Source organism: Piliocolobus tephrosceles, chromosome 7 (genome assembly GCF_002776525.5).
Source record: "Piliocolobus tephrosceles isolate RC106 chromosome 7, ASM277652v3, whole genome shotgun sequence".
Classification (NCBI taxonomy): Eukaryota; Metazoa; Chordata; class Mammalia; order Primates; family Cercopithecidae; genus Piliocolobus; species Piliocolobus tephrosceles.
In genome coordinates this window covers 21,654,453-21,674,746 of record NC_045440.1, presented here as the reverse complement: position 1 = coordinate 21,674,746, position 20,294 = coordinate 21,654,453, and the positions used below count along the sequence as shown (strand labels likewise).

Sequence of the window (20,294 nt, the reverse complement as noted above, 5' to 3'; positions counted from 1 at the left end):
CTACCCTGGAAGTTGGCTCTTCCAGAACGCCCAGACCATAACTCGCTACAGGCTCACCAAGATTCGGCTGGGCCAAGGAGATAAGAAGGCCCATGCGAGTCACTGGTGTGGGCAAGCCACTCTGTTGGGTGGAAACTCGGTGGGCCACCAAGTTGAAGGGATGTTGACAAGCCATGGGGGCAGAGGGATAAAATGGTAGAAAGGTACTTTTAAGAAATCCCCTCCCAGGGGTCAACCACCGAGGTGCTAATGCCTAGGTGAGCTCAGAAAACAGCTTCTGGCCACGTGGCTGTGGCTGACAGGTGAGGTTTGGCAGGTGTTTCTTCCAACTCCTGAAGCAGGCCCTCTTCCAGGTGTCCATCCTGTGCCTTATACCTGCACTCAGTGAACCTCTGCTTATCCCTAATAATAAGCAGTGAGATCATGATCACACTGGAGGCATCTGATATTTTAATGGAAACGGAATAAGCAGGAAACCAGTAGTAGTGAGGAAATGGGCATTGGGATCCAGGAGGCTTGGTTTTGGGTTCCAGGGACCACTTTTCCGTGGACTTTGCACATGAGACTCTGCAGTAAGGGGGCAGATAACACAATTTATTTCAATAATTTAACACCAAAATGTTCTTCTCTAAAAAATGTGCAGGGCACCAGGCCCAGTGGCTCACGCCTGTAATCCCAGCACTTTGGGAGGTTGAGGCAGGTGGATCACCTGAGGTCAGGAGTTCAAGACTATCCTGGCCAACATGGTGAAACGCCATCTCCACTAAAAATATATATATATAAATTAGCCAGGGGTAGTGGCGGATGCCTGTAATCCCAGCTACTCGGGAGCCTGAGGCAGGAGAATTGCTTGAACCCAGGTGGTGAAGGTTGCAGTGAACAGAGATTGCGCCAGTGCACTCCAGCCTAGGAAACAGAGCAAGATTCCGTCGAAAGAAGAGAGAGAGAGAAAGAGAGAGAGAGAGAGAAAGGCAGGGAGGCAGGGAGGGAGGGAGGAGGGAGGGAGGAAGGTCGGTCCAGGGCATGTTCTAGGCCTTGCTTCTTCCATTCTCAGACCTCTCCTGGGAGTTTCAGGGAATTCATTTTGGCCAGTTGACTTTGAGTACATCCTATGTGCCTAGCAGTGCCCCTGGTGTTAGGGACAGGACCCGGAATACAATCCATTCCCCACCCTTAAGCTTTCAGTCTAGCAGAAAAGAAAATAATCATACCTATTTTACAGATAAAGAAACTGAAACTTTAAGATTCTGATATCATTGAAATATTCATGTTTTTTCTTTCATTAATTTAGTAAATTTTTATTGAGTCCACGTGATGTGCCAGGTACTCCTTGAGGTGCTGCAGGCTGATATAGGGAAAAGTTGGGCATCTTCCGCCCATGAGACGCCTATACAGACAGCAACAAATACATGGAACACATCCCATGTATTTTGTGCACAGAAGCTTTACGACTTTTGTCCATGTCGCTTCAATTTCATCCTTTAAATGCCATTCAGTGAATAATGGAAAGCTATGATTCGAGTATGTATATGAAATACAGAGGTGTACACACACACACGCACACGCCACTGAAACTGCTGCCCCAGATCTCAGGGAGGTACGGGAAGAAGGGTCCCTGGAGAATGATGGCTGGAGAATGATGTAAGAAAGTCATGTCCAAGCCAGGCTCAGTGGCTCATGCTGGTAATCCCAGCACTTCAAGAGGCCGAGGCAGGCAGATCACTTGAGGTCAGGGGTTTGAGACCAGCCTGGCCAACATGGTGAAACCTCGTCTCTACTAAAAATAGAAAATTAGGCCCGGCGTGGTGCCTCAGGCCTGTAATCTTAACACTTTGGGAGGCAGAGGCGGGTTGATCACGAGGTTAAGAGATCGAGACCATCCTGGCCAACATGGTGAAACCCCATCTCTACTAAAAATACAAAAATCAGCTTGGCGTGGTGGTGCTTGCCTGTAGTTCCAACTACTTGGAAGGCTGAGGCAGGAGAATTGCTTGAGCCCAGGAGGCAGAGGTTGCAGTGAGCCAAGATCACACCACTGCACTCCAGCCTGGTGACAGAGACTCCACTTCAAAACAAAAACAAAAACAAACAAAAAATAGCCAGACGTGGTGGCACACACCTGTAATCCCAGCTACTCAAGAGGCTGAGACAGGAGAATTGCTTGAACCTGGGGGACAGAAGTTGCAATGACCCGATATCACCATCACATCACTGCATTCCAACCTGGGGGAAAAAAAAACAGTCATGTCCATTTTAAATAGTGGGCTGGTTCCTTCAAGAAAAGACAGCACTAGAGTCCAAGTGGAATATCCAGCCAAAATCAAGACAGGGTTAAGAGCAAGGACTTTAGGGCTAGTCAGTTAGATCTGACAATTGCCAATGTAATCTAGAGGAAATCAATTTATCTATAAATCTCAGCTTTCTCCTCTGTAAAATGAGGAGACCTGTGTATATCTCATAAGATGTGTACATACTGAATGTTGTGAAGATTCAAGGAAATGCTCTGTGTAACATGATTGGCCGGTCATAACTGTGTCCGGAATTGGTGAGTTCTTGGTGTTGCTGACTTCAACAATGAAGCCACGGACTGTAGCAGTGAGCGTTAACAGCTCCTAAAGGCCACGCATCTGCAATTGTTCACTCCCCCAGGTGGGTTTGTGGTCTCGCTGGCTTCAGGATTGAAACTGGAGACCTCAGCAGTGAGTGTCACAGCTCCTGAGGGGAGCATGGACCCAAAAACTGAGCAGCAGCAAGATTTATTGTAAATACCAAAAGAACAAGCCTCACTACAACCTAGAAGAAAACTCGGCAGATTGCCGCGGCTGGCTCCGGCAGCCTGTATTTATTCCCTTATCTGGCCCCACCCACATCCTGCTGATTGGTCCATTTTACAAAGAGCTGATTGGTCCGTTTTACAGAGAGCTGATTGGTCTGTTTTTGACAACGTGCTGATTGGTGTGTTTACAATCCCTGAGCTAGACACAGAGTGCTGATTGGTGCATTTACAATCCTCTAGCTACACATAAAAGTTCTCCAAGTCCCCACCAGATTAGCTAGATACATAGTGCTGTTTGGTGCATCCACAAACCCCGAGCTAAACGCAGATTGGTGCATTTACAATCCTCTAGCTAGACATAAAAATTCTCCAAGTCCCCACCAGATTAGCTAGATATAGAATGCTGATTGGTGCATCCACAAACCCTGAACTAGACACAGAGTGCTGACTGGCGCATATACAATCCTCCAGCTAGACACAACAGTTCTCCAAGTCCCCACCCAACTCAGGAGCCCAGCTGGCTTCCCCTAGTGGAGGCTGCGGGCCCAGCTGCATGTCAGTCCTGGCACCCTGTGCAGGCATGCCCCAGCCCTTGGGCGGTGGATGGAACGTGGCACCATGGAGCAGGGGGCGGGGCCTGTCAGGGATGCTTGGGCTGTGGGAGCCCACCTGGGGGTAGGGGGCTTGGGCATAGTAGGCTGCAGGTCTTGAGCTCTGCCCTGTGGGAAGGTGGCTGAGGCCTGGCGATAATTCGAGTGTGGCACAGGCTGGCCAGCAGTGCTGGGGGACCCAGCACACCCTCCGCAGCTGCTGGCCCTGGTGCTAAGCCCCTCACTGTCTGGGACCGGCAGCGCCAGCTGGTAGCTACCAGTGTGGGGCTGCCGAGCCCGTGCCCACCCGGAACTCACGCTGGCCCATGAGCCCAGGCAGCCCTGGTTCCCGCCTGCACCTCTCCCTCCACACCTTCCCGAAAGCAGAGGGAGCCGGTTCTGGCCTCGGCCAGCCCAGAGAGGGGCTCCCACAGTGCAACAGCAGGCTGAAGAGCTCCTCAAGCGCTGCCAGAGTGGACCCCGGGGCGGAGGAGGTGCTGAGAGCAAGGGCTGCTAGCACATTGTCACCTCTCATAAGAACTCGGAAGCTATTATCACCCATCACCATCATCATTATCAAAAAAACTGCTGATAAAAGCACTCACCGGAAAGGAGTAGGAGAAGGTGGTAATGAACCTGACAGGGGACTTTTGTGGCCGGGGCAGCCTGGGGAAGAAAGTGCTGAGAGAAGGACATTCCCTATCTCCCTGAAGATCTCCAGCAACCCTAGGAGCGACCCACATCCTGAGCTGGGCTTTCAGGGGCCCAGGCTGCATCTGGCTGGAGGGAGTTTGTTTTATGTGACAACTCGGGGCAGGGAGCCCCTACTTTGGGGGTAGGGCCTTGAGGCCCTTGAATATGGACAGCGGTTTATCAGCCCTGTCTCCACCCACCCCCAGGAAGCTCTCAACTCATCAATCTCCCTTCCGTAGAGCAGGTATTTTTTTATTTTAGAATAATTGTAGCGTGTCTGCTGCCGGTGCTGCACCCGCACCTTCTGCTGCCGCCACCACCGCTGCTACCCGGGGTCTCTAGGCTGAGGAGTGTGTCGGCCGCTGCCCAGCAGCACCGCAAAGCAGGGAGCAGAAGCCATGGAGCCGGCAGGAGGGCTGGCGGACCGGCAGATTAGCCTAACATGGCAGACCAGAGACAGCACTCACTGTCTACCTCTGGGGAATCATTGTACCACGTTCTTGGGCTGGATGAGAACGCAACCTCAGATGACATTAAAAAGTCCTATCAGAAACTTGCCTCGAAATATCACCTCGACAAGAACCCTGACAACCCAGAGGCCACAGACAAGTTTAAGGAGATCAACAAGGCCCATGCCATCCTGACAGACGCCAAAAAAAGGAGCATCTACGACAACTACGGCTCACTGGGGCTCTACCTGGCCGAACAGTTTGGGGAAGAGAACGTGAACACCTACCTCGTGCTGTCCGGCAGGTGGGCCAAGGCCCTGTTTGTCTTCTGCAGCCTCCTCAGGTGCTGCTGCTGCTGCTGTTTCTGTGGTGCTGCTTCAACCGCTGCTGTGCTGTGGGAAGTGCAAGCTCAAGGCGCCTGAGGGCGAGGAGACAGAGTTCTACGCGTCCCCCGAGGCTGCAGTCTGATGAGAGGGAGGCCACAGACACACCAATCGTCATACAGCTGATGATGCGGCTAGGGGCCGTGTCCTCCTGGCGTCACCGGCATCACCGTCATTCCTTGGTGTCTGTGCTGGGCACAGCTGGCTTGGGGTCTGTGGTTTCCTAGGCCTTGTGGCAGGGTTTCTCCCATGGGGGAAATTGGTATGGAAAGCATAGGAGGCCCCTTCCGACCTTCCAAGGTTGACATAATGTCCTCCGCACAGTGTTTTGATCCTGGGTCTCCATGTCACATGGGCTCTGCGACTCCGGTCCTTGGAGGTGTGTCTTTCGCCTGCGTTGGAGTCATTTGTCTGTCTTCCTACACTTTTCCAGGCTGTGAGCTGGATTGATGGGGCCAGTCTCTTCCTCCCCTATCCTGGGGTCATTCTCCACGTTCCTTCCAGCCCACCTGTCCTTTCCGTAGCCCTTTTTGGACCTTTACAACCACAGATGGTAGCACCAGCCCGATGAGCACAGTCAGAGAGTAGATTGTCCGTGTGTGAGCACCCAGCTGCTGCAGACAGGGGCTCTTCCAAGACCCCTCCTCCCATGTTTGCCAGAGCTCCCATCTGCCCCGCTTGCCTTTGCCCCGTCATCGATTATTCAAGCAGAGCCGGATTCATTAGGTCCCTGGAGGAAGGACTGACTGGACCAGAGGGACCCTCTAGCTCAGGAGGGTTGGGTCCCTGGGAGGCCAGCAACCAGACAGCAGAATCCATCTGTGGACTATTGGAAGTCAGTCTCTTGTCTGTTCTAGACCTTTTGGGTGGCACCCTGGGTAGGGGAACAGGTGAAATGAGCCTGATGTGCCTGTGCTGGCTGAGGGCTCAGAGCTGCCCCTACTCTGTGGCTCTGAGCCCTCGATTTACTGGGCCTGCCTTTGGCCCCATGCTGCAGACTCCAGTGGGCCTGGTTTCTGCAGAACGTCCATGGTGGCCACGGCAAAGCTGCAGAGTTCTCAGTGGAGATGAAGCTGAGGAAGAGGCTGTGTGTGGTGGCTGTGGCTTGAACCAACCAGATGAGCCTCCTGAGGTCCCTTTTCCCTGCCTGCCTGCTGACTCGTGGCCCCAGCTCAGTCATTACCTTCAGCGGCCCACCCAAGGCTGTGCAGAGGGGTAGGTTCAGGTTCACCAGGAAGTTGCCAAAAAAGACATGGATGTGAGGACAAATCTGGACGTGCTTAGGAGCGGGTTGCTGGTTGAGGGCCCCCAGCTGACCCCTACTGCAGATGCCCATGTGGGTGATGAGCTGGCTGCCAGCACCAGGTCCTGGGGCAGTTTTGTTTGTCCCACTTTTCTTTGGTTTTTCTCCCTAAAACGGTGATGAAGACCTTTGATGAGAGGAGAGCTATGCACTGTGAAATTAAATCAGAAAGAATTTGTCAAAATCAGACCTCTCCTAAAAGAATAAGAAATTCATTGTTTGGCCTGTCCTGAAATGCTAGGCAGCGAGACAGTGGGGTGCCTTCATGCCGCTCAACACAGCAGCAAGTTCAGCCTGAGATGCCGGCTATACTCAGTCTTTGCGATTTTTGTAGATGTAGCTTAGGAAGTGAGTTATTTTCCCCAGACTGGCAAAGAGCCAGGTTCTAACCTTGGACCTAAACTAGAAAGCCGCCCGTCGGGGGTCCTGGCTCAGCCCCACCAGGCCCTCTGTTGGGCCTGCACACAGCTCTGTGGCTAGAACACTCCAAGGCCTTTTGGTACTCATCAGAGTGGGCCCCTTGCCAGGTGACTTTTCAGTTACAGAGTCCAATGGACCATTTTTTAGAACCATGCAGCTCCCTGCAAAGGGTGGGGTAGAGTGGGAAAGAGGAGCAGGTCTGGAGGTTTATGGAACCTGGTCCCTGCAGAATTTGTAAAACCTAAATAAATCATGGCCGTGACAATTCTCACACTATGATTATAAGACCCCCAGGAAGCCCAGACACTCGGGGCCTGGAGTTCCTCCCACTGCCTGACCCGGAAGCAAAACCGTTTCTGGTGTTCTTCCCTATTGGTTTTAAGGCCTTGTCTTAATTCAAGGAAAGAGAACCTCCCAGGTTTTCTTTTTTTCTTGAGTGGACTGTTTCCCTATTAATTAAAAGAGGTGGTGAGTCCCCTGGGGCAGCTTACGCACCTCCCGGTCCACGTGCGAAGAGATCAGGACGCCCCCAGCACCCCTGCCTGCTGGTGGCAGTGACAGGACCCCAACTCCTCACTCTTGGGCTGCGGACGATGCTGTGAGCAACTGTGGCTGTGGGCACAGAAGGTCCCATTGGACGCTGCTGCTGGGTGCTGCCAGGGGCCTGCTGGGGTCGTTGTGCTTTGAGGCCTGTCTGGTTCACAAGGGGATCCAGGCAGCACTGACTGCTTCCGACCTGCAGGAGGCGTAGGAGCAGCGCCACGGGCCCTTTCATAGCAGCTGCTGGTGTGTAGATTTGTCTCCACTCAGTGACGTGGGATTTGTCTTCCTTTTGGCTTTATTTTTAAACTGCTTTAGATACCACTGCTCAGTGTTTGTGAACTTTCCCAGTTCTCTGATGTTCAGTTAATGCGGCCAGCACCCAGTGGGGACCTATTAGAAAAAGAAACTGGCATGCGCACGTGCCCAGCAGGAAACTTCAGCTCCACGTGGGCTGCTGCCCTCCAGGAAAAGCCCTGAAGCCTCACACAGTCGAGGCTGCTCTCAGGTGCTACATGTTGCCCGTGGTGGCACCCGTTGCCCTGCCGAGACCAGAGCGTTCTGTTCCAGGTGAGCCTTGTGCCACAGGGGCACCAGCATGCAGGCTGCCACTGGAGGGTCCGGGTGCTGCGGGCAGAGTTCGACGTGGCGCTTGTCTGCCCTCCCTTAGCTCTGGCTCAGTGCATCCTACTGTGGGGACATCTTGTGAGGGGACACGAAGTGACTAATCTCACCCTTTGCCAGTATTTGGAGCTGCGAACCCATGTGGCAGAGGACTGGCCTGTGTCTGTTATTTAGGTTGTGAATTATACTGTGGGATTGGCGAAAGCTACATTTTTACTGTCCTTACCAGCAACGATTCGCGTCATCACATGCTGTGAGTATGGGCTGTGGTGGGTCTGTGTGTGTACATATGTGTACATATGACACAGCAAGCATGTCATGCTGCTGTCCAGCAGTGAAGCAACAAGTACAATAAAAGGTGGCTCTAAAACAGCCTCTGGTTTCTTGACGAGTTGGGCAGGGACCTTCAGGAGGCTTTCCTGGCAGGTGCACAAAAGGAACGGCTGAGCCTACTGTGTGCAGAGTGTGCGTGCCCAGGGCACTGCCATGGCCCCCAACGGCATTGGCCTCTGGTCTGCAGGGTCAGGTGCCCATCCTGGGGGCTCTGTGTCATGCTCACCTGACCCAGCTATGTGTCCCGGTGTGAAACCTAGGAGGTGACTGGAAACCCTTTCCTCCCTTGAAATATTAAAGATGATTTTCTAAGCAACAGATACAATCAGTGGCAAAGCTGCATCTGAAGGGCAGCCCAGAAAGGGGCCCTGTCCTGGCCCCAGAGGAGTCCACACATCTCCACCCTCCGGAAGGAGCTGGGCCCAGGGTCCTGCAGGCGGCACCTTTTGGTAGATTTTGTTTCCCTGGAAAATGGGGAAAATGCTTCAAGCCAGGTGAGGGGAGGAAGTTAACACTGAAATATATATTGTTTATAAAAATTAAATGCAGGCCGGTTGCGGTGGTTCAAGCCTGTAATCCCAGCACTTTGGGAGGCCGAGGCAGGTGGATCACGAGGTCAGGAGATCGAGACCATCCTGGCTAACACAGTGAAACCCCGTCTCTACTAAAAAATACAAAAAACTAGCCGGGTGAGGTGGCGGGTGCCTGTAGTCCCAGCTACTCAGGAGGCTGAGGCAAGAGAATGGCGTAAACCTGGGAGGCGGAGCTTGCAGTGAGCTGAGATCTGGCCACTGCACTCCAGCCCAGGCGACAGAGCGAGACTCTGTCTCAAAAAAATAAAATTAAATTAAATGCAAATGCATGGAGGCTGGTTGTCCATTCTCTGGTTTTGTCACTGGCATCCTGGAATCCAGCCGTGTTGGGGTGCAGGTGCTGTCAGACTCTGACTGATACTGGCTCAAGCACACACATCTAAGGGCCAGGCTGGTTTTGCATGGTGATCTCCGTCTTGTATGTCTGAATGTTGACCTAAAATAAAGATTACTGTTGTAAAATAAATGTTTTCACTGCAGAAAAACAACAACAATAATAATAATTACACGTTTTTCATGTTTACATAAATAACAAGTAACTATTTATTAGGTTGGTACAAACATAGAAAAGCCAAGTCCTATTTTGTAATTACCTGAAGTCTCACCACCCAAAATAATCACCTTTCTTTATTCCAGATTATTTCAATGGATTATTTTTTTTTGTTTCAAATGTCATAGACATCATCAGAATATAATTTTATTGTTTCTCACTTAACATTCCTTCATAAACCTTCCTTGTTATTACAGACTTCATATACACAATTTTAAAAGTCCACCTTTGATTTTAATTAGATGGTGTATCCTTCTGTGAGCATTCCTGCATTATTAGGCTGTTTCCAATTTTACACTATTACACAGACTGTTACATTAACATCTGCATATTATAGCATACTCTATAATTTGAATTACTGTCTGATAGTAAATCTCCAAAATGAAATTTATATAGTTAAAGGGCATAAACGTGTATAAGGCATATAATTTAAAATATATAGATCAGGTATCTCAAAATGTTTTTCAGTTTCTTTTTTCTTACAGTATATGTCACACATATTCATTGTAAAAATGTTAAAACACAGAGACAAGTATATGTAATGGAAAAAATGATTAACAACCCTCCCACCCCCAAATAATCACCTTAGTATTTTCATATAGTCCCTTCCTCCCACATTGTTCTGGGACCACTTTGTATATAAAAAATTGTATTTTTCTCTTATTTTAACTTATTTCTCCACATCATTAAGAATCCTTCTAAAACATGATTTTTAGCTACCACCAAATGGCCCATTATGTGTGTATATCCAAATTTATCCTTTATTGGTGGTTATTCGTGGTTTTCCCAAATTTTTCAGTATTATAAATGACACTAAAGCAGATGCTAAAATGTCACCACATTTATGATGAGGACCTTAGTGGAAGTCACAGAATTATAGATCTTGAGCACGCGTACACCTCGAGAAATTAATTTACCCAGGACCCTGCAACTAATCTCAAGTGTATCTATATACTTATTTTACAGAGATAGCATCCTGCACTTAAGAGAATGGGAATGGAGGCCGGGCATGGTGGCTCACACCTGTAACACCAGCACTTTGGGAGGCCTAGGCAGGCGAATCACCAGAGGTCGGGAGTTCGAGACCAGCCTGGCCAACATGGCAAAACCCTGTCTCTACTAAAAATACAAAAATTAGCAGGGCGTGGTGGCACTCTCCTGTAATCCCAGCTACTCAGGAAGCTGAGGCGGGAAAACCGCTTAAACCTGGGAGGCGAAGGTTGCAGTGAGCTGAGATTGCGCCACCACACTCCAGCCTGGGTGACAGAGTGAGAGTCTGTCTCAAAAAAAAAAAAAAAAAAAAAAAAAAAACCAGAATGGGAGTGGCTTGTGCAAGTTCACAGATCTGGGACGTATCAAAGAAAACAACTGGAAAGCTAATGTGTTGGGTCCAAGGCTCTTTCCCACGTGATTCAATGAGATCTTGTTATTCTGAAACATTTCTAGATCTTGAGTATTGTGAAAGCTAGGAAGGCACGCCATGATGATATGGTAAGAGAGCCTAGAGAAGATTGATCTTTTATTCAGTATCAGCCTGAGCAAAGGGAAGGTCTCTCGTGGTGTGTCAAAAGGTCTCTAGCTTTAACTCTATTCTGTCCAGTACTGGAATGACAATGGATAAAGCAGGCAAGCCTTAGACTTGGACTCTGGCTAAGTTCAACAACAAATCTATTGGAAGAATGAAGTACTCTTCATTCACATGATCAAGGAAAAAGCTGAAGGAGCGGAGTTCTCGGTAGCAGGAACTCATGGACGGCAGTCATGGATTGCAGCTGTTGGGATGAAAGAGTTCCATTGCTCTGCATCCTGATTCCAAGGAGAGAGCAACTGATTGGCCAGACTGAGTCAAAGGACAATAGCCCCCAGACTGTGTTCAGTGGGGTCTGGAGACTTCCTCCAGCAACATCGTGCTGTTATTACTTGCAGAAGAAGGAAAGGGTCTACACAGACAAAACTGGATGACTACAATGCAGTTATTAATTAAAGTGTAATCAGTCACTAGGGTTGTGTGTTTTCTCCAGCAATATTCAGTCTCTCTGGGGCAAGCTCAAAGAAAAGCAAATCAGTGAGACTGAACAAGGTGAGTATTGTGTAATAAGGAACTTATTCTAGCAATTAGAGCTTACACAATTATAGGTGGAGCCAGGGAAGTAAGAATCCAAATACGGAACTGAAGGATCAGAAAAAAGCCACTAACCAGGCCTGCACCAGAGAACGGCTGGGGAGCTGCAGGCTATGTGGAAGCTAGCCACATTCGGTTGCTGAAAGCGGACTACAAAGGGGAATGGTGTCAAAGTTCATAGAAGAGTGCTGCTGCTCTGTGAGTTCACATCAAAGTACCTGGAGATGGGCCTGAGGTCACTGTTGGTCAGCACAGCCAGCAGTTGGGAAGAGAGTCCCAGCAAGGGAAAAAGGGAGTACACCCTGGAATCTCTGGCACCCCTGTGTCTACCCCTAACCAATGACAAACACCAGCCTGGGTGTCTACCTCTAATCAATGACAACCTTCAGAATAATGGCTGCTGTTTCACCTTGACTCCCAAATCTTGCACATTTTCACTGGTGGCCAAATCTAACACTCTGAACCTTTCAGAGAAAGGAATCTGAGAAACAGCTCCCAGTGTAAAGAAGTCATCAATAGAAAAATATGGCATGGTGAGTATAATGGAAGAAAAGACAGACAAAGGGATTTAGGGTATTTTCAGGGGAGTGAAATTATGACAAGGGATCATAAAATCTAGAATACAGGGACCCAGGCTGGGCACGATGGCTTATGCCTGTAATCCCAGCACTTTGAGAGGCCGAGGTGGGCGGAACATGAGGTCCGGAGATCGAGACCATCCTAGCTAACAAAGTGAAACCCCCATCTCCACTAAAAAAAAATACAAAAAATTATCTGGGCGCAGTGGCGGGTGCCTGTAGTCCAGCTACTCGGGAGGCTGAGGCAGGAGAATGGCGTGAACCTGGGAGGCAGAGCTTGCAGTGAGCCAAGATCGCACTCCAGCCTGGGCGACAGAGCAAGACTCCATCTCAAAACAAAAAAAAAAAAAAAAGAAAGAATACAGGGACCCCATAACATTGGCAGTCTCAAGGTCAAAGACACCGTGGGTGGTAGAGTCAGTGAACTGTAAGCATAAAAGATGATAGTCAAAGTGGCATTGTTTGAACTTGAGATTTTGGATATTGTGATGTGGTGACCTGTGATAATGACGTATAAGGTGGCTAAAGTGATGGAGACCAGGGCATTGGAAGAATCATCCATGTGGATGTTGAAATAGCTGGGTACAGTGGCTAGGATTGGGCAGAGAGAAAGTCAATGAGTCTTGAGCTGAGGTCTTCAGTAAGCACGGGGCAGCTGCCAGTAGACTGTTAGGCACAGTAGCGAGGATGGGTGGCGGCAGCTCGGCCCTCAGGTACATGAAGGTGAGGGGGAAAACTCCACCCTTCTGAGAGGGTTGCAGGGGAACCAGTGTCCTGAAGGAAGGAGCCAGATTTAAGGTAACAAAAGCAGGTAGCAGGAAAGAGAGATTACAAGGCCAGGTACGTGACTCACACCTGTCATCCCAGCACTTTGGGAGGCTGAGGTGGGAGGATCGCTTAGGGCCAGGAGTTCGAGACCAACTTAGGCAACATAGCAAAACCCTTGTCTCTACAAAATATTTAAAAATTAGCCAGGCATGGTGGGTGCACACTTGTTGTCTCAGCTCCTCAGGAGGCTAAAACAAAAGGATTGCTTGAGCCCAGGAGGTCGACACTGCAGTGAGCTGTGATCACACGGCCCCCTGGGCAACAGGGTGAGACCTTGTCTCTTTGAAGAAAAAAAAGAATACCAGAGAATGTGCTGATCACTCCGTAAGTGCTCCAAGGGAGGGTAACAAAATGTACAACCCTCCACCCCAGAGGAGGCGTGGGAGATCGAGTCAGGTTAGGGATTATATTAGGACTCTCCATTTTCAAATGTCAGAAATCCAACTCAAGCTAGATTCAGCAAAAGAGAAGAGAATGTGTTTATCCATATAACCGGAAGTGTAGTGGGGCTGCTTGCTGGCTTCAGTGCTGATCACAGGGACCCAAGCCACGTCCTCGAGGGGCTCTCCTTCGGTCTCCCTGCTCTGCCGTCCTCTGTGTTGGCCACGCTCCCAGGCAGCCTCTCCCCATGCAGCAGCAGATGGTGGTGGCCCAACAACCCTGGGAAGTGTGCACCTCCCTTATGGCACCCGGGAAATTTCAGCCTGAGCCATCCATGGTGGTTAGTGAGGCTGCATCTCGAGTGGCCACTCTGAGAGGGCAGAACCCACCAGAATCACATGTTGGCAAGTGGGGAAGTGGTCCTTCAAAGGAAAACTGCTTTGCTGACAACAGGAGGAGGGCAGGGCCAGGCGTGGTGGCTCATGCCTGTAATCCCAACACTTTGGGAGGCCAAGGCAGAGGATCACTTGAGCCCGTGAGTTGAAGTCCAGCCTGGGCAACATAGCGAGACCCTGTCTCTACAAAAAAAATTTTTTTAATTAGCCGGGAGTGGTGGCACATGCCTGTGGCAGGAGGCTCTCTTGAGCCCAGGAGATCGAGGCTGCAGTGACTGTGCCACTGCACTCCAACCTGGGTGACAGAGCAAGACCCTTTTTCAAAAAGAAGGGAGTGAAGTGTACTGGATAGGCTTAACCTCAGATACCCTCCTCAGACAGACACAGAGGTCGGGAACGAGAGCGAAGGTGACACTGAGTCACTCCAGAGGCTGGATTTGGACTTCTAGTTGTCACTGAGGAAGACAGGGATATGAGGCAAGATGACATAGGCACTGGCTTCTTAGGGGAGCCCTCAAGTGACTCCTGAGTACCTGGAGTACCCGGGGTACCTGGGTGGGGCCGTGGTCACAGCGCCATCTAGTGCCATGTCATGAAGTAGCCGGGAAGCCGAGGGGCAAGATGCCCCCTTGATGCTCCTTTCGCTCCAAACAGGGTGGTCTACGAGGGGCAAGGAGCTGCTTGACAAATATTTGAAGGCAGGGGGACGTTTGGAGAGAAAAAGTTAGGGAAGATGTAATGGCAGCTCTTGGCTATTTGAAGAACTGACCTCTGGGAGAGGGATGAAACTCACAGAACCCTTAAGGGGAGCTACAGGAAATTTGGGGTGAATGATGACAACTAGAACTGTCTAATGACGAAGTGGGCTTTCTTCCGAGGGAATGAATCGCCATCCCTGAAAGTGTTTAAGCTGTGATTTGGATGTCTTTAGTCAATGATATGATATAAAATCTCCTATATTGGGTGCAAGATCAAGCCGCAACACATTTAAGGTAGCTTCCAGATTATAATTACATGAGTTATTCACACCCTGAATGAGGAAGAAATCATCCACCAAATGGTACAGTAGCTAAATGTTGTCTTCAGTGTCCTTTCACTGCCCCTTTGGGGCTCCTTTTTCCTGTCTCCAGGCACCTCTATTTCATACTTGGAAGCTTGAAGCTCTCATGAGGTCTACCTGCTCCCAGGGTTGCCTTCTAGACATTACAATATCCCCGTTGTAAAATTTGTCCTCTTCTTCCCATAAAAACTTCTAGAATCTGACAAACAGCCTGTAATCAACAAATAATCCAGATGTCAACTCACCTCTCAAATGTCAGAATTCAAGAAACTGAGCTCTGTTTGAGGAGCTATAAACTTAATTATAAACAGCCAATATCATACATTTTTATTTAATTAATTTATTTTTTTGAGACAGAGACTCCCTCTGTTGCCCAGACTGGAGTGCAATGGTACAATCTCGGCTCACTACAACCTCCACCTCCAGGTTCAAGTGATTCTCCAGCCTCAGCCTCCTGAGTAGCTGGGATTACAGGCATGTACCACCACACTCAGCTAATTTTTGTATTTTTAGTAGAGAAAGGGTTCTACCATGTTGGTCAGGCTGATCTTGAACTCCTGACCTCAAGTGATCTGCCCGCCTCAGCCTCCCAAAGTGCTGGGATTACAACCATGAGCTACTACACATGGCCGATCATACATTTTTAATTACTTTTCGTTTAGTAGCTTCTGTGTTCACTGTTAAATGTGTTTTCATTAATCTTGTCTTCTCTGGTCATTTTGTTAGACCCCGTAGGCAACAGTTTCATAATATAATCTTCTGAATCCTCCACAAAATTTAGTGTTTCAGTAATAGAATAGTTGATGAAGATCAATGTTTGCAAATTCCATTTGTGAGTTTGTTCCTCTGCGTGGAGGATGTCAGGCGCTGTGATAGACAAGAACGTGTAAAGGTGAATAAATAGAGCTCCAATCCACCTGGAATAGAAGTAATATATAAAGCGCCTACTAAGTGCCAGAAACTGTGCCACACACATGACACAGCATTATTGCGTTTTACTCAGGCAGTTTCATGAGGCAGGAATTTCTAGTTTCATTTTATAAACTAGAAATTTAGGCCCGGAGGGGACTTTGCCTAGAAAATAAGAGCCAAAACTCAAGCCCAAGTTAGTATGCCTCGCCTTTTCCTATAAACAAAAAAAAACAAAATAAATTACAAAACAAATTAGTTTTTACTGGAAAAGGTGCACGTTTCCTTTTGGAAGTCCCCAGAAGCAAAAGGACCACATTTTCCCTAGGATTGGATCCAGGAAATGGAGGAGCAAAAACTTCCTAGTTTAGTCTTGATGGATACTCCAAGGGAATCAGGCAAAACCAGGGGCGGGAGTGGCTGTGTCTGATGGGGTAGAACTCTCGTCACCTCCCTGTCCGTGGCCACGGAGGCACCTCTGGACCGCTTCCTGCCGCCTTGCCGCGCCGCGGTGGAGAGCGCGAGCTCGGACGCCATCTAGTGGTAAGTCTGAGGCTTCACTGGAGGGTTCAAAGAGGATCTGGTGCGAAGACCTGGGATTCAGAGTCAAATGCAGTGGGTCCTGACTCCCAGGTCAGAACACATCATAGCATCCCAAAAGAAAGCCACTTGCTGCCCGTGTTGCGCTCAGTTCCATATCCCGGAGCTCAGTGGCTTCTCTCCAGCCATACCCTCAACTTCCAGGCTTCCGGGAGAGATGCTCTCCTTATCCTTCTTTGTATTATACTTCCATTCATGTTAGTCACAAGTGAAAAACAAAAGCGTCAGCTAATCAGGTCTTGCAACTCCAAGACACACACACACACACACACACACACACACACACACACTACAACTGTGGCAGAGTCATTCATCACGCAGCCTCTCTAGGGGAACTTTTGCTAAACACAAGATCCAGGCGAGAAAAATCCAATAGCCTGGGGAGGCAGATGGATGAGGCCCACCAAGGAGCAAGACGTCCTTGCAAAAGGAAGCTCTGCACACAGAGCCTAGGAACCGGAGACATCCTCGGCAGGCCCACCTTGAGGGCCTCGCTCCTGCTCTCGCCCCCTCTCTCTGCCTGATGCCATGCCAAGTCATGCCTCTGCCCTAGCCCCATTTTCCCACAATGGCAGGCAGTTGTGCCAAGCTTGAAGAAGGGAGGCAGGCCTGGCCCTGGGGTCACAGGCGATGGACAGCCAGGCTGCGTGGTATCCCAGAGAGCTTTCTCTGAATGCCTCCAGGGGATGAAGAGTCCTCTGAGCTCATTGTTATGCTTCACTCACCCAATTTAGTCACTTGTTATGTAAGTGGATAAATAATGTTATATGTTCCATGGATGCATATATATATATATATTTATTTAATTTTTTTATTTCCATAGGTTTTGGGGGAACAGGTGGTATTTGGTAAAATGAGTAAGTTCTTTAGTTGTGATTTTTGAAATTTCAGTGCACCCATCTCCCAAGTAGTCTACACTCAGCCCAATTTGTAGTCTTTTATCCCTCACCCCCTTCCTACCCTTTCCCCCTGAGTCCCCGAAGTCTATTATGTCATTTTTAAGATGCATATATTTTTAATTAAAGAAATATATTCCCATTTTAGGTCTTGTAATAGCCAAAATAATCCCTCTCTCCACCTCTCTCACTCCCACGCATGTCCCTGATCTAATCTTTGGAATCTATAATACATTACCTTACATAACAAAGGGGATTTTACAGATTGATTAAGGACATTGAAATGGGAGAGTAGCTTGGATTAACCAGGTGAGCCCAATGTAATCACATGAGTCCTTTAACATCAGAGAGACTTTCCAGGGTTTGGGAAGAGAGAGTTGATCGTTGCTGACTGTGAAGATGGAGGAAGAGGTCCAAGCAGCAACCAAGGAACAATCTCTGGAATCTGGAAGTGGCAAGGGTGGTCTCTGGAAGTTGGAAGTGGCAAGGAAGCAGATTCCCGCTAGAGTCTCTAGAAAAGTATGCAGCCTTGTGGCTGGTGAGACCCTTGTAGGCCCATGTCAACCTAACTGTAGGGTAATAACCTCGCATTGTTTTTAGCCACTAAGTTTGTAACAGTTTGTTAGAGAAGCAATAAAAGAGTTCTTACGTAGGCTTTATGATCACACAGTTTCATTTAATATCAAAACAAGACCTGCCTGGAGCTATGCTGCCTCTCAGAGAGTTTGCATTACGGTAGGGCACATTTTTGGATTTTGTTTCAGGACCTAAGAGGAAAGGCATCATTTCTGTTAATAATCCATGTTATTACTCAGAAACCAGAAGATCTACTCTGTTCCACCTAACAGAGATGGCCCCTAGTGCTCATGGCCTCCAATGAACGTCTTCAGACCCCTCAAAGAGATCTCAGTTAGGGGCTTTTGGAAATGGCCTCTGGGCCTTTCATGGTTCAGTAGGACATATTTAGAGAGAGATGCATGAATATGTTCTGTAGAAAGGGCAAACCCTTAAGAAACACACCTTGAACCATAAAATCGTCCACACCTCCGAAAGGCAGTGATTCCATTCTTGGGAATTGATTCTAAGGCACTTAATTCTAAAGGTGCTAAAAAATGTGCATGAAACTTTTTACGATAATATTATGTACAACAGTAAAAACAACAAAGGAAACAGTCAAAATTCAAACTAAATGAAACCTTTAATAAATTATGATTCTCTGCTGGTATGGAAACATTAAAAATTACAATTGTTTATACTCTAGAAGCATAGGGAAATGTTCCTATTATACTCAATGAAAACAGTGTATTAAAAAATATCATTCAGGCCAGGTGCGGTGGCTCACGCCTATAATCCCAGCACTTTGGGAGGCCAAGGCGGGTAGATCACTTGAGGCCAGGAGTTCGAGACCAGTCCAGCCAACACGGTGAAACCCCATCTCTATTAAAAATACAAAAATTAGCCGGGCAAGGTGGCAAGTGCCTGTAAGCCCAGCTACTCAGGAGGCCAAGGCATGAGAATCGCTTGAACCCTGAGCAGGAGAGGTTGCAGTGAGCCAAGATCGTGCCACAGCACTCCAGCCTGGGCGACAGAGCGAGACTCTCTCCCGAAAAATAAACAAGTCTTTATTCAATAATCATTTGTTGGCCACATGCTATGTATCAAGTATTGCACCAAGCACCAAGTAATGAAAGGGTACCAAAATAAATATAGTCACTGCCCTTGTAAATTGAAGTATGCCACGATGGCAAAAATGTAAAGTGATCTATTCAGGTGTCAGGTGACACACCAGAAAAAAAAAAAAAAGCAAGTTGTTTTGTTAGAGTATAGTTAATATTCCGATTAACCTTCTTACATTACCTTTTAAGTTATGATAATTATATTAAAGTACAGGGCAGGAAGAAAACATGGACCTCTTGATCCAAGTCCCGATGCAGTGGACTCCTCACCGAGGAAGCCAGCCCTGAAAGCATTGTTTAGAAACACAACAAACAATAGCCTCTTCCCCAGCGGGGGAGCAGGAAGCCAGCTGTACACACAGGTTACTCCCGGGGGGGTGGTCAGCTTTGGGAGGCCACCTTTGAGCCTGAACTGACACCCTCTGTGTGTGCGTATCTGGGAAACTTTCACAGGACTGACTAAGCATGGCCCTGAAAGACGGCAACTCCTGTCTCTACCTGTCCTCCAGCTGCTGAGAGGAGAACTGTGAAAGCAGATGTGTTGCTTTGCTCATCACTGTTTTTATGCTGCCGTCGGTGTGGGGCAAGTCACATACACTGGACTCCATCTCCCTTCGTGGACAAGGAGACTCTGAGCTTGTTCATTTCTTTTTTGTTTGTTTGTTTTGTTTTTGAGACAAGAGTCTCGCTCTGTCGCCCGGGCTGCAGTGCAGTGGCGTGATCTTGGCTCACTACAACCTCTGCCTCCCGGGTTCAAACGATTCTCCCATCTCAGCCTCTCAAGTAGCTGGGATTACAGGCAGCCACCATCACGCCTGGCTAACTTTTGTGTTTTTCAGTAGAGACGGAGTTTCACCACATTGACCAGGCTGGTCTTAAACTCCTGACCTCAGGTGATCCACCAGCCTCAGCCTCTCAAAGTGCTGGGATTATAGGCTGAGCTTATTCATTTCTAAAGTGCCTTCTGAAACTGCAGCTATGGGAGCTGTCCGGGGCTCTAGGACAAGTAAGAGGAAACCCAGGTAGGCAGAGCCCCTGACCACTGGATTCGAATCTGAAGACACCTTTAGGATTGCGCAGACATGAAGAACATTTGGATCACCAAACAACTACAGAGCAAATGACGTGAGTGAAAGAGAGACTCGTTAGCAATCTACATTAATTTTCCAACAAGTAGCATAGTTTGATTAGGAAGGGCATTTATAGAGATGTATTCTTCTCCCTTGACTTACCGTCCACTATCAAATTAGGAGGTGCCATTTAATAATGATTCACAGTGGACTTTGTATCAATTATTATTATATGTCAAGCTTTGTACTTAGCACTTCACTTGGATTATTTCATTTAATTCTCACAGCAATCTAAACAGGTGAATAATGTTGCCTCCATTTTACTATTGAGAAAATGGGAGCTTAAAAAAGTAATAACGTGGCCAGGCACAGTGGCTCATACCTGTAATCCCAGCACTTTGGGAGGCCAAGGTGGGTGGATCATTTGAGGTCAGGAGTTGGGGACCAGCCTGGCCCATGTGAAACCCTATCTCTACCAAAAATACAAACATTAGCTGAGTGTGGTGGTGCACACCTGTAATCCCA

The 20,294-nt window shown here is 48.3% G+C and overlaps 1 pseudogene; it reads left to right on the top strand.

Annotated features, from left to right (window-relative positions):
- Positions 1 to 4,501: 4,501 nt before the first annotated feature.
- Positions 4,502 to 5,118, top strand: LOC111545636 (annotated as a pseudogene).
- The last annotated feature ends 15,176 nt before the right edge of the window (positions 5,119 to 20,294 follow it).